At 41.5% G+C, this 12,936-nt stretch overlaps 1 long non-coding RNA gene across 1 annotated transcript; it reads right to left on the bottom strand.

Annotated features, from left to right (window-relative positions):
• Positions 1–7,727: 7,727 nt before the first annotated feature.
• LOC111093802 lies at positions 7,728–11,116 on the bottom strand. Its single transcript, XR_005383265.1, has 3 exons — positions 10,276–11,116; positions 9,590–9,671; positions 7,728–9,347 (listed from the first exon to the last, which is right to left on the bottom strand). It is a non-coding gene; the product is annotated as an uncharacterized LOC111093802 (long non-coding RNA).
• Positions 11,117–12,936: the final 1,820 nt, after the last annotated feature.

Genomic DNA, 12,936 nt, shown 5'->3' with positions numbered 1-12,936 from the left:
AAGGTGAGCAGGAGGATTTAAAATTCTTAGTATCTGTTTCAGTGTATTATCAAGAATGTTCACTAGCTGGAGTTTCTCTCTCCTCTGGATAGTTGTGAGGTTCTTTAAGTTATTTTATTTTATTGTTATTTTGAGTAGGCTCCACACTCAATGTAGGACTTGGACTCAAGACCCTGAGATTAAGAGTCACATGCTTGATGGACTAAGCTAGCCAGGCACCCCTCCTTTCGACAGTTGTAAATAAATTCTAGCCTTGGGATCCCTGGGTGGCGCAGCAGTTTGGCGCCTGCCTTTGGCCCAGGGCGCGATCCTGGAGACCTGGTATCGAATCCCACGTCGGGCTCCCGGTGCATGAAGCCTGCTTCTCCCTCTGCCTATGTCTCTGCCTCTCTCTCTCTCTCTCTCTGTGACTATCATAAATAAATAAAAATTTTAAAAAAAAAATTCTAGCCTTGACATAGTCTTTTTCTCCACCCTACATGGCATGACTACACTGCCTCTCTTCATTTCTACCACTTACAAACCAAGTTACAATTTTGAAGTTTACAGACTCTTATGTTTACTACATTTCAGGTCGGCTACTTCCTAATGGTATAAAGGGCCAACATCTTGTCCAAAAAAAATTGCCTTTGAGTCACATCAAATGAGTTATCATATCTGTATATTCTTACATGCTTAAAAAAAAAAGCTTGTATTCCATAAGGATTTATGACCTTTTATCAAAGTCCTATCTAGGTCAATATTTGTGGAATTCATCTTTTATGCAGCAGAACCGTTGTTCTATATGGGATGATCAATCTGTACAAATAACCTAATCACTACATTTAGTATTGCATGGACTCATTTAAGGGTCATGTGGGGTGAATGCTCTCATCTATTCTTTTTAAAACACTACACATTGACAACGGGGGAAGCCTCCTAGATAGTGGGTCCTACATAAGACTACACTTACTCCAATATATTTCCAACACCGTTCTGCTGTAATTGCTGGCAATTGACTGCATGAGTGGTGCTCTTTAGAAGTGAAGGATGATGTCATAAAGAACCACAGTCAAGTAGACAAGGAGATAATAGCTGTACTATCCAGCATAGTAGCCACTAACCATTTGTGGCTATTTACATTTTAATTAAAATTATATAGAATTTAAATGTAGTTTCTCAATCACACTAACTGCATTTCAAATGTTCAGTAGCCGCATGTGGCTAGAAGATACCTTATTAGACAAGATTGTATAAAATATCATTCCAGAAAGTTCAATTGGACAATTCTGCTTTACAATTTTGTGTGTCGGTGTGCCTTAAAATCACCTGCAGGGCATTTTTTTTTTTTAAGATTTATTTATTTATTTGAGAGAGTGAGGGACAGAACATGAGAAGAGAGTAAGGGCAGGGGGAGAAGCAGATTCCACACTGAGCAGGGAGCCTTATGTGGAGCTCGATCCCAGAGCCCCAAGATCATGACCTGAGCTGAAGACAGACACTTAAACAACTGAGCCACCCAGATGCCCCACATGCAGGGCATTTTTTTTTAAAGATTTTATTTATTTATTGAGACGGGGGGGGGGGGGGTAGGCAGAGACACAGGCAGAGATAGAAGCAGGCTCCCTGCAGGGAGCCCGACGTGGGACTCCATCCAGGGTCTCCAGGATCACGTCCTGGGCTGCAGGCAGCGCCAAACCGCTGAGCCACCCGGGCTGCCCAAGAACCAGATTTAAATGTATATATATTTTAAAGCCTGCAGGGCATTTTTAAAAATAGCTTACCCAGTACTTCTGAGGTAGAGATGGAGAATATGCATTTCCCAGGTGATGTTGCTGCTGCTACTGGTCAGTGTCTACATGTCAATAACCACATGGTTTAGGAGTTAACATCTCAGGTTACTGAGACAGAAACACCGGAGTTTGAATCTTAAACTCATGTCTCATCAACTGTAGGATATTGAGTAACCCTCTGAATATCAGTTTTCTCATCTGCAGAACAGGAATAACAACGATAACTAGGGATGCCTGGGTAGCTCAGTGGTTAAGCACTTGTCTTTGGTCCAGGGCATGACCCTGGAGTCCCGGGATCGAGTCCCACATCGGGATCCCTGAATGGAGTCTGCTTCTACCTCTGCCTGTGTCTCTGTCTCAAATAAATACAATCTTAAAAAAAAAAAAGATAACTAATAAGATAATGTAAATAGAATGCCTAGCACCTATGTGCTCAATAAATGTCAACTGTTATATCTGCCTAGTTTCTCTATTTCCAAACGGATTCCTACAGAAAGAGCACAACTAGAGGAAAATCAATCAAGTAACAGCTCAGTTTTGACGGAATCATCAGAACCACGTAGTAGGGATCACTATTAGCATTCTCAGATTGGTCCCTAAGAAGGTGTAACATCCTGGGCTCTTGCAGTACTGTGTTACTGGGTAAAGGTCAGATGATCCCAAGAACCTCAGAGAAGGATGGCAACACCAAACATAAACTTTACCAGTCTCACCACTTTCTAGGGATGTCCCTACCTCTTAACATTTAATAGAATTTAGGATAGCCATTCCACTCAGACCTGTCCTGAAGAACTGGAAAGTTGTTTTTCTTTTCTTTTCTTTCTTTTTTTTTTTTGATTGGCCTGAGTCCATGCTTTCACCGTCTTGCACAATCATTAATGTTGTACATAATATATTAAATCTTTTTTTGATAAAGTCTGAATGTCAGGTGGTTAAAATACTGTTATGTAAAGAGATATTCCATTTTAAAATACAATCGCAACACAAGACATAGTGGCTAATTCTTTTTGGTGTTTTTTTCTAATTTTTCTAAAAATACATGCTAACTGCAAGAATTTCAAATACTACAGGAATGTCTGACACAGAAAATGACAATGCCCAATCATCCTTTTCCCCATTTCCATATCATTGCTGTACAAAAATGGTATCATAAAATACACATGGCTCTGAAATGTTTTTACTTAAAAATATATATCTAAGTTTTCTTTACTATAGAAGAATTCATTGCTCTCCTACAGTATTTTCAGTGCCTGGAAAGCATTTTACTGATTAAAAGCATCAAGAATTACTAGTCAAAAAAAAAGAAAAAAGAAAAAGAATTTACCAGTCCAGCTATCTATATCTGGATATGTGGGCTGTTTCAAGTTTTCCACTATTTCATACTTTCTACAGAAATTTCATACTTTGAGACATTTTGTATATTGTACCTTGTTATTTTCTTTCAGTAAAACTTTTACTTTTCAATTTTATTATGTTTGTTTTTGTGAGGTCTTATATTAAAAAATGCACGATTTTCTTTGAAATCATCTATATATAAGACTCTATTGAGGGATGCCTAAGTGACTCAGTGGATTACAAACATCTGCCTTTGGCTCAGGTCAAGATCATAAGGTCCTGGGGTGAAGCCCCACATCAGGCTCTCTGCTCAGCAGGGAGTCTGCTTCTCCCCTCTCCCTCTGCTCCTCTTCCCTCCTCTCAAGTAAATGATCTTTAAAAAAAAAACAAAAAACAAAAACAAAAAACAAAAAACAAAAAAAACAAAGAAAGAAAGAAAAAACCCTATTGGATTGAATTGCTCTTATCCAACAGTTGTGAATGCATGTAAATATGAAGAACACAGATAAGAGGGAGGAGAAAGGATCACAGGCCACTGCCAAGGGTGGACTCTGCTGTCACAGAATTCAAGGGCCTTATAATCTAGTTTATAAACCCAGAAATCGAAGTTCTTCAGCTCTATGTGAATAATCTCAATCTCAGTAAGTAGCTTCACAGGAGACAGAGGCATAAACCAGAATGATTGATGTTAATTTACACGAACAAATGTAATTCTCAAGAGAATCAGAAAGCCCCTTGGGGGTGGTATTCTCTTTCTAGCCAAATGTTCCTACTTCTTAAGTGGCATGTAATTCGGTGAGTAAGAACACACAGCCTGAGGAGTTAGTTGGAGGTTCTGAAGGTTCCTGTCATCAGTCCTAACAGCAGACAGCACCTTTCTCCCTTGCTGCAGACTAGATCATGTTGGACAGTTAGCAAAACACTTGGGGGGATCCCTGGGGGGGCCAGTGGTTGAGCGTCTGCCTTGGGCCCCAGGAGTGATCCTGGAGTCTGAGGATGGAGTCCCACATCGGGCTTCCAGCATGGAGCCTGCTTCTCCCTCTGTGTCTCTCTCTCTGTCTCTCATGAATAAATATATAAAATCTTTAATAAAAAAAAAAAGCAAAACACTTGGGAATCAGGAAGTTGCATGGTAGTAATATTTGATTGTGATTTCAATGTGCTCATCCTAAGAAGTCAAACAATACAGAAATATGTAGTTAATATTGAACACTTAGCCCTTACCCTTCTTTTCCCCATGTTTCTTCTTTGCTTCTGTGCTTGTTTTTCCCTGAAACTCTCTCTCACTTTAGGTTTTTCTTGGGTCTTCATGTTTCTCTTGCTCTCCCTGTATTCTTTCCCTTACTATCTTCTCCCCTTTCACTGATCATAATTTATTATTGAAGAATAGTTTGTAATAATAGGGGTTCTGCACCCATTTCCCCCATAGGGAGCAGGATTTGCCACACCAAGATGTGATTCTCCAACACAATTGGAAACCCAAGTAGCACCCCTACGACAGCCACATGTCCTATAATTTAACCCAGTTGACACCATCTTCTCAGATAGTGTCAGACCCCACAGATTAAGGGCTCAGTCCTACAAAGCTGTCCCTCGCCACGTCCAGGTCATCACCTGTGCTTCCAACCCACCAGCTATAGATGGAGGTTCCAACTGATGAGACGGTAAAAGGCAAGCCGAGGGCATAACTCAAGCTGACACTTGCAAACCAGCCCCTGCCAAGATGGGATTTATAAATAACATTGTCAGGCACTAGTAACTGCCTAGGAAATAAAGGCAGAGGAAAAACAGTCAATGGATGAAGATTGCAGTCGTGTAGGACAAGAAACTCCACTATAGTTTGCAGCTGTCTTCATGATTTACAAGAAAAACAATCTTAGGGGCACCTGGCTGGCTCAGTCGGAAGAGCAGAAGAGTCTACGACCCTTGATCTCGGGGTTGTGAGTTCCAGCTCTATGTTGGGTGTAGAGATTACTAAAAAAATATTAAAAAAACACAATCTTAATAATAGACCCCCAGTAATCTATAGACTCAATTTCCTGGAACCCTAACGGTCACCTTTACCTCCAAAGGTTAGAAAACCCTACATAATCAGTCACTCCTCACCATCACAATGCAGCTGTTTGTGCTTTAATGAAAACACCCTTTTGCATCATAAAAATGTCTCAAGAGTTCTTTCTTGACTGTTGGGCTCAAAGATCCCAAACCACGACCTCCTCCTTGGTTTCAAATAATGTGCCAGAGAGGCTCACAGAACTCGAAGAAACATTTTACTTACTAGATCATGGATTTATTGTAAAACGATGAAACTCAGGAACAGCCAGGTGGAGACACAGAGCTAGGAGGGGGAAATGGCGTGAGGCCTCCAGGCTTCCCACTGCACCACTCTCCCAGGACTTCCATGCACTCACCAGCCCAGCTCTCTGCCCCCTGTCCTTGGGGTTTTTATGGAGGCTTCCTTATTAGTGTGGTTGATTAAATCATTAGCCTGCTGCTGATCGATTCAGCCCCTCTCCCCTCTCCCGAGTTAAGGGGGTGGGATTGAGAACTCCAACCCTCCAATCACATGGTTGGCTTCCTTAGCAACCAACCCCTCCTCGGGTACTTTCCAAAAGCCCCATCATTAACATAACAAGACATCTTTACTGCTCTCATCACTTAAGAAATTCCAAGGGATTTAGGAACTTTCTACCAGTCTCGGTCAAGACGGTGGGCAGGCCAGTTGCAGCATCAAGCCAGTGGCTGGAGGACATTTGAAAGTGGTATTACAATGCTGCAGGGTTCAATAAACTGAGGTTAATGGAGATGATACAATATGAGAATGACGATGTGAAAGAGGCCATAAGTAGGCTTCCTGAGAACCTTTATAACGACAGGATGTTTCACGGTAAGAGGGCACTGGACCTGACCAGGAGGCATCAGATCTTGCCTAAGGAGCAGTGGACAAAATATGAGGATAATTCTACCTTGGACTATATCTGAAAGAAGTTATTTGGGAAAGAAAGGAGTTAGGAATGGGCAAAGAAATAATCATGGTGTTGAAATCTGTGGCTGCAGCTGCCCTCAAATACTTCTAAGTTGGGCAAACCTGAAATGTACAATTTGGAACTATTTGAGCTGCAAATGTATTACTTTAAATAAATGTCTATTGTGATTATTAAAAAAAAGGAACTCTGTACCAGAAACCAGGATGAGGATCAAATATGTCACAGTATCCTAAAAACCCAAAACACTTCCATTTTTGTGATTTCATGTATATTAAAAAAATTCATTAGTTTTACAGAAAATGTATATTTGCAGAAAATGTTGACCTCTAACAAAGTTGCATGACTGATATACTTTTCTTTTGTTATAATATATCCCTGGCTATATGGATAACCTAATTTGGAGATCATTTGAAGTGTCAGATTATGAGGTTATTTGAGAATGTGAAGCCTGGACCTCTTGGTTCCCTTTATACTAAGACTTGGCCTCTTTTTAAGTAGTCTCAAGTTTTTATTTAAATTCCAGTTAGTTAACACAGTGTAAATACTAGTTTCAGGAGCAGGATTTAGTGATTCATCACTTACATACCCAGTGCTTATCATAAGTGACCTCCTTAATACCCATCAACCATTTAACCCATCCCCTGGATCACCAAGATGTGGTCTTTTTTAGCATGAAAATTAAAAAAAAAAAATAAAAAGAAAATTTTAACTACTTTGAGAAAATTTTTATTTTTTAAAGATTTCTTTATTTATTCATGAGAGGCAGACATAGGCAGAGGAAGAAGCAGGCTCCCTGTGAGAAGCCTGATGCAGGACTCGATCCCAAGACCCCGTGATCATGACCTGAACCAGAGGCAGATGCTCAACCACTGAGCCACCCAGGTGCCCCAGGAAAAATTTTGTTTACTTTTTGCACATTTTTTTTTGTGAATGACTTTCAAAAAATGTTCTTCTATATCTATAGAGATTTAGAGGCTCACTGTTTAATTTCCCTTATGTCAGTACTCAAAAATGCATGCCTATAAATAGGTATTATAAGAACATTTTAAAGTCGTTCAAAAAAATATTAGGTCACAACTTTACAATAGAAAGCGTGTAAAGAGGCTCAGTAGCAATGCATTTCTGGGGATTTCTATAATTTTTTTTTTAATCAATACAGGGATGCCTAGGTGGCTCATTCAGTTAGCCATCTGCCTTCAGCTCAGGTCATGATCCCAGGGTCCTGAGGTCGAGTCCCAGGAGGGGCTCCTGTTCAGTGGGGAGTCTGCTTCTCCCTCTGCTCCCCTCCCTGCTTGCTCTCTCATTCACTTTCCCTTTCTCAAATAAAATAAATAAATATTTAAAAAACCCTTTTCTTATCAACACAGAGAACATTTACAGTGGTGTAATTCAGAGATTGAATTTTGAATAATTTCCATCTATACTGCTGAGCACCTACCTCCTGTACAACTTTTGCTTCAGTAGAGTGGAGCTCTCTGATGCATTCTTTTTTTTTTTTTTTAAGATTTTTATTTATTTATTCATGAGAGACACACAGAGGAAGGCAGACATAGGCAGAGGGAGAAGCAGGCTTCCCGCAGGGAGCCTGATGTAGGACTTGATCCCAGGACCCCAGGATCAAGACCCCAGCCAAAGGCAGAAGCTCAACCACTGAGCCACCCAGGTGCCCCTCTCTGATGCATTCTTGAAGTGTTAGCACCATGATTTAATCTATTTGGGGGACATAGAAAATATTCTCTTTCCATCTTCACCTCTAATTTTTCCACCAAAAGTTAACAGGAGTCCCAGGGCACAGGAACACCTGGCTCTGGGGGTCCCAAGCAGACCAGGTTTTACCACTCACTGCTGACAAATTCCAAAGGCAGAGAGCTGAGTGGTGATGAAGCAAGAAAGGAATTTCAGAGGCTAGCACCAGGAAGACAGTGGACTAATGTCTCAAAGACTGGCCCCAAAGTGTTGAAAATACTTCTAGGTTTATGTAAGGAAAATGCAGGACAGAGGTTGGTGGGGGTCCATGCAGCTGGGCAGTGAAGGTCAGGCCGATCAGGGTCTTGAGGTAGTCAGGTGAGGTCTTGCTGGCTCCCAGCACTCCTTACTGCCTGAGGGGGTGGTTTCAGGTCCCATCACAGAATGCTTCACCTGCTAGGTCGTGGCTGAGTTAAGAGATAAGCTGGAAAGAACTCGATCAATTAGAAAGTACAAACTGAGGTCAAAATGGAAGTAGTTGAAGTCTTCCCTCAAAAACTTTAGAACAGCTCAGAAAGATGTCTGCCCATCCCTTATTATGTTTTTCTCCAATGGTAGCAAATGCTTCAAAACCACAAAGGCAGGTGGTCCATTGATGCCTTTGCAACTCAGCGTTGATGTTTGAGGGGCAGAAAGAGAAACCTGTGTTCAGAATCAATATACATTGAATTCTAGATACGTTTTAACTCAGTATCATGTTTGAGAAGGGAAACACTCAGGAATAAGAAAATTGCACAATTGTAATTTTCAACCATAACACAGTATCAGCTACATTTTGCCTTCCTTTGAGATACTCAGATGAAAGGCAGGCTGGTATGAATGCAAAGTGCTATTATCTATCTTCTCTTTGAGGCTGCATTTAGTAATCATTCTCATTTAACTTACTCTTACTGTCCTATGCATGGTTATGCTTCTAGCTCAGGAGGAAAGCAATTCTTACCATAAAAGCCACCCTATTTCAGAGTCGGGTAAAATTTAAAGCCACAAGAAAGTGAATTATACTTGACAAGAGTTAAGGCTTCTGAGTAAAAATGCATACATGCTGCAGAATTAAATTAAGCCCGCTTTTATAAACTCTCGCTCCTAGATTCCTTGGGATACTTAACTACACAAAAAAAAAGCCTCAAATACTTGAGTTTTCGATTCCCAGATTCCCAGTCATTGGGACACTGGAGCCAAAAGGACTCCAAGGAGGCACCACTTGCATCATCCCCATGTCCCCCCGAAGTAGACGGCACACCTTACACAGAGGCCTTGCATGCAGGCTGGGATGACAGGGATGCAGAGGAGAATAAAATCCCGAATGCAGATGGTAGCTGTGAGGATGAAGAGGAATCAGTGCTGCCAAATGTTTGGGAGGTAGACTCAGTAATACTTGGTGGGTAATGAGGAGAAAGAAGCTAAGGTTCTGTTCTCACACTGGGAACTGAAGAAATGGTCTCAGTCATCATGTCTTGTCAGAATCTTTGTGTTCTTTACTTCAAACTCCTGGTATCCAGGTGAATTCCTACGATCACAAACACTAGCACAGAGCCAGCTCTTTTCCATTTTCATATGCAATCCATTTCTTAAGGCCTGCAGGCTCACAGCTGCCTCGTTCCCAGGCACTTAGCAGCCAATGACTTGGGTAATTACACTAGTCAATCTCTGGGCACCATCATTTGGCTCGAAGAACAAAACTTTAAGAAACTTACCAATATCCTTCATGGCAATGATGAAACTCCTAGAATATCACTACATATAATTTACCTGGGTTTCCAAAAGCATTGTCCTCAGTGACACATTTGGGATAAAGTAGGGCCACAGAGATGCCATGGTGGTCTCCATGCACCTGCTCCAGAGAAAGATCATGAATTGTAGCTGACATGAAACTCAGAAGCCACCCCCTCACAGCTCCAACAGCCTGGAGGTAGGGCAACCTTTTTTTCTTTTTTTTAAGATTATTTATTTATTTATTTATTTATTTATTCATGAGACACACACACACACAGAGAGAGAGAGAGAGAGGGGGGGGCAGAGACACAGGCAGAGGGAGAAGCAGGCTCCATGTAGGAAGCCCGACACGGGACTCGATCCCAGGTCTCCAGGATCACGCCCTGGGCTGAAGGCAGTGCTAAACCGCTGAGCCACCCGGGCTGCCCAGGGGCAACCTTTTTGTAATCGATCTTCTTGAGTGGATGCTTTTTTGCAATTTGTCAGTTCCAAGGTGCGTTATTTTTCAAATATATACTAAATTTTGTATGTGCTAGGGATGGCCCTGGGCCACACACTTACTTTGGGACTTAGCACACACACAGGAGGAACAGAAGCTGAAAACCTAATAACCAAGTAGGGATTGTCCTGGACTAGTTAGTTGGGATGAAGGTAGGGGAGCAGGTAAGGGGAAGCAAAAGGGGAACAGATTGAGATTTTTAAGGAATGTTACGGTTTCATACAAACGTTTCGGTGTTCATGTACCATCACTAGAAGAGATCTGTAGGGCCTGAAGCTTCTATAGCTCTGGAGGTTCCTCTTTAAGATAAAGAATATCAAATTATAAACGCAAAATTGCTAGGGTCTTCACAGAAACTTGGAGTGGACCACTTATAAGTAAAGTGTCTGAAGCTTAAGCTCCAATAGCTTCATCTAAAGGTGCCCCTGATGAACATGTCCTGTTCTATATTTATTTTCTAAGTAGGCTCCACACCCAGCGTGGGGCTCAAACTCACCACCCCAAGATCAAGAGTCACACTCTCCACCAACTGAAATGGTCAGGGCCCCCACGTACTGTTCTTTAAAGTAGATGTCATGGAAAAATGGGTATGGAGCTCAGTGACACTGTGCTCACTTTTCTGGAACTCAACCTACAGTGAGATAATTAAAAAACAGAACCACTTTCATCCCTAGTGCTTGACAGAAAGGAGTGGAGGAAGGTAGTTTATAAACAAAGAAACCAATTTGTTTTCTTTTTCCCCATGATTTCAACTCTACCATCTACCTCCACCTTTAACCTCTTTTAACTCAGCTTATTTTATTTATTTATTTTTAAGTTTTATTTATTTAAGCAGTCTCTACACCCAACGTGATACTTGAACTCCCAACCCTGAGATCAAGAGTTGTATGCTCTTCAGACTGAGCCAGCCAGGTGCCCCTAACCCAAATGATTAATCTGATAGCCTACCTTACTCTCCAGATTTACATCTAAATGACTCATCTGTTTCTTTCTCTCTCTCTCTCTTTTTTTTTTAAGATTTTATTGCTCATGAGAGAGAGAGAGAGAGAGAGAGAGAGAACCAGCCCAAGCAGGGGGAAAGGCAGAGTAAGAAGGAGAGGAAGAAGCAGACTCCCTGCAGACCAAGAAGCCTGACACAGGGCTCCATACCAGGATCCTGAGATCATGACCTGAGCCAAAGTCAGATGCTCAATTGACTCCATTGTTCTGTAAAAAAAATAACTTCATAAAGGGCACGGACTTCCACTATAGGGAATACTTAAAAGGAAGAGTATAAAAAACAAGTCGTGTCAAGTTCTAGTGTACCTATCACAATACCAATATGGAGAAAGAGGTATTCTTGTACACTGTTATAAATTGGTAGAAGTCATTCTGGATATGAACTGAACTCAATAAATTTTGAATAAGCCCAGCTCTTGTGACCCAGCACTTCTAGGACTACACAGTGCAGAGATTTAGACAAGTGCTCCAGCCAGCCTCCACAGGCGCCTCCTACCAAATCTCTCCATTCATCAAAAATGAAATGGTGGTGGTGGCTTGTGATACAATCCTGTTTTGTCTTCAGTAAATGCAGATTAATGACTTTGGAAGATTCATTGCCTCCAGGTAAACAACTACAGGCCTCATTAACTCAGCTCATCTTATTCAATTAAAACTTTTTTTGAAGAGAAAATAAAGAAACAAAAAAGAAAACCTGGCAGGAATAAGCTGCACTCTCACATCCTTATTCGTCTCCAATACTATATTAATAGAAACATCTGTGAAAAAAAGGAAGCCTCCTTTCCAGTGGAATTCGAAAGCTCTGAAGGGGGAATACTCATGCTTATACCCCTCATTGAAGCCCATATAACCAGCATTTGGAAGGATGACTTATTTCGACAAGGGAGGGCACATTTTACATAGGAATCTATCTCATGCCTTTAAGAAAAAGAAGAGCCCTCCTGGCCCCAGGAATAATGCTAACCACCGCCACGGCCAGTGAGAAACCACAACCTCAAACTCTTGCTCTTCTCCAATAAAGTTTTGTCCAAAACCACCCTCCCCAATTTCCTCCTAAAACCTAATAAAAACTGACCTTCCCTTTTCCTCTTTGGATTTGCCCAGGGTTCACCAAAGCTAGCTTATCTTGAATTGCAATCCTTTGCTATCTCCAAATAACCTTTTTTTTTTTTTTTTTTTTTTTTTTTAACGTAAGTAAAATTACTGGGGCACCTGAGTGGCTCGGTGGTTGCATGTCTACCTTTGGCTCAGGTCGTGATCCCGGGATCGAGTCCCGCATCAGGGTCCCCGCAGGAAGCCTGCTTCTCCCTCTGCCTGGGTCTCTGCCTCTCCTTTTCTCTGTGTCTCATGAATAAATAAAAATCTTTAAAAAAATAAAAACAAAATAAGATTACTACTTGTGGTATTCAATATATCCAACATTGATCCAACATGTGCTGCACTAGACATTGTTTATTCGGGACATGTGAGAGCCTATTTAGCCATCCCTGCAGCCCTCTGAGTAAGAGCTATCATTTTCAAGACTCCCATCTTACAGGTGAGGAAAGGGATAATTTGCTCAAGGTCACACAGCTAGTTAAGGGGCAGTGGGGTTTAAATGAAGCCTGGTTCTGGAATCTGTGCTCTTACCCACAACTCTCCAGTACTGGGCCAGGGGCCAATATCTCAAGCCTAGAGCTGCTATGGTGGCTTGGCTTCCCAACTCACCTTCTGGCATCTACGAGGATCCCTCTCCAGCTCTTCTTCCTCAATAAGGTTGAAAGACCTTAACAAAATGGTTGTCAGAGTCTGCCCGCCCTCACCCCCACTTTGAATTTCTCAATAGCTTTCCATTGCTCTTTGCCTACAGATTAAAAGGTCAACCTATCCCGACTGAGCTAACATT

Source organism: Canis lupus, chromosome 33 (genome assembly GCF_011100685.1).
Source record: "Canis lupus familiaris isolate Mischka breed German Shepherd chromosome 33, alternate assembly UU_Cfam_GSD_1.0, whole genome shotgun sequence".
Lineage (NCBI taxonomy): Eukaryota > Metazoa > Chordata > Mammalia > Carnivora > Canidae > Canis > Canis lupus.
Note: the sequence above shows the minus strand (reverse complement) of the source record. Positions and strands in the feature narration are given on the sequence as shown.